Genomic DNA, 2223 nt, shown 5'->3' on the forward strand with positions numbered 1-2223 from the left:
TGGAGTCTTATTTGAATATCTCTTGAGTCTGTTTACTCCTGGTCTTTACACTAATATTCTAGTTCCAGCCATCATCATTTCTCATTTGACTTATTTACGGTCTGCTAATTAGGGTCTTCAGCAGCAGCAGGTGGCCCTACAGAGAAGGCAGTGGCAATCTATTCCAGTACTCTTGCCTGGAAAATCCCATAGACAGAGGAGCCTGGTAGGCTGCAGTCCATGGGATCGCTAGGATTGGACATGACTGAGCGACTTCCATTTCACTTTTCACTTTCATGCATTGGAGAAGGAAATGGCAACCCACTCCAGAATTCTTGCCTGGAGAATCCCAGGGACGGGGGAGCCTGGTGGGCTGCCGTCTGTGGGGGTTGCACAGAGTCAGGCACAACTGAAGCAACTTAGTAGCAGCAGCAGCAGCAGGTGGCCCTAGCGGTAAAGAACCTACCTGCCACTGCGGGAGACATAAGAGACACAAATTTGATCCCTGGATCGGGGAGATCCCTGGAGTAGGAAATGGCAACCCACTCCAGTATTCTTGCTTAGAGAATCCCATGGACAGAGGAGCCTGGCGGGCTACAGTCCATAGGGTCATAAAGGGCAGACAGGACTGAAGCGACTTAGCACACACAGAGCACACAATTAGGGTCTACCTGCATTTACTGTTGGCTCCTCCTATAGTTTTGCACACCAGACTGAGTGATTTTTTCAAAATGCAAATCTGATCACATGGTCTTCATGTTTGAAACCCTTCACTTTTTTAAAGAGAAACTAAAATCCTTAACAGGCTGTTTGGGCAGCTCTTAATTGCCTTTGCAACCTAAAGCGCCTTCTGGCCTCCTTTTCTTCTCCTAGTCACTTTGTTCTTTCTGTTATGCTTCAGGTGTATGGCATTTGATTATGATGCTTCCTTTGCCTGGAAATTCTCTTCCTTTCCTTTTCATCAAGTTAATGCCTGCTCTTCATTCAGGTTACATCAGGGAAGACTTCCCTAATTAGGATACATTCCCCTGATTATATGTTCTCATGATGCTATTACAGAATTGCCATACTGATTAATACTTATTAAATTAATGAGATTTCCCTCATGTCTTGATACTGTGTAAGTGCTTAATAAATGTTTGTTAAATGTATGAATTCACTGACTACTTACGAAATGTGCCAGAAATTGTTCTCAATATTTTGTGCACATCATTGTCTTTAATCCTCACAACAGTTACTTGAGGCATGGGTGACAATTTCCATTTTTTAAAGACTGGAAATAGTGTTAGGGAGGCTAGTTGGTGGTTACAGTGCTTTTATGAAACCTGGCATCTGAACCCAGGTTTTGCTGCCACCAAAGACTGTACTTAATGATGTAATTCTCATACTGCGTGTTGTAATCACCTGGGGAGCTGCTCAAAATATGAATGCCTTGACTGCACGTTTATGGATTTTGACTCCAAAGGCTTGAGATGGTACCTTGGCACTTACATGTTTTAACTAAGTAATGATTGTTTAGTCACTAAATTGTATCCAACTTTTTGCAACCCTGTGGACTGCAGCACAGCCAGGCTTCCTTGTCCTTCACCATCTCCTGGAGTTTGCTGAAATTCATGTCCGTTGAGTTGGTGATGCTATTTAACCATCTAATCCTCTGCTGCCCTCTTTTCCTTTTGCCTTCAGTCTTCCCAGCATCAGAGTCTTTTCCAATGAGTCGGCTCTTCCCATCAGGTGGCCAGAGTATTGGAGCTTCAGCTTCAGCATCATTCCTTCCAATGACTATTCAGGCCTGATTTCCTTTAGGATTGACTGGTTTGATCTCTTTGAGTCCAGGGAACTTTCAACAGTCTTCTCCAGCACCACAGTTTAGATGTTCACCAGAATTTGAAGATCATTGCTTTGAAATTTGAAAACCACTTTTTTCAACAACACTTCTGTGCTGTATGAGTTTCGGTTTTCACGCATTTCAGTTGTACTGCACTGTATTTTACATTTTAGGTCTTCTTAAGGAATAATCACAGTCCTAAGGAAATAAGCTTAGTTATCATTTTGTCTAATTTCCTAGTCAGTTATTCTTTTTCTTCTGGCTAGAGTTGCTAAAATAAAAGTAGAGAAGTCACTTCGCTGACAGAGGTCCTTATGGTCAAAGCTATGGTTTTTCCAGTATTCATATACGGACGTGAGAGTTAGACCATAAAGAAGGCTGAGCGCTGAAGAATTGATGATTTTGAACTGTGGTGCTGG

This window comes from Budorcas taxicolor, chromosome 5 (assembly GCF_023091745.1).
Source record: "Budorcas taxicolor isolate Tak-1 chromosome 5, Takin1.1, whole genome shotgun sequence".
Lineage (NCBI taxonomy): Eukaryota > Metazoa > Chordata > Mammalia > Artiodactyla > Bovidae > Budorcas > Budorcas taxicolor.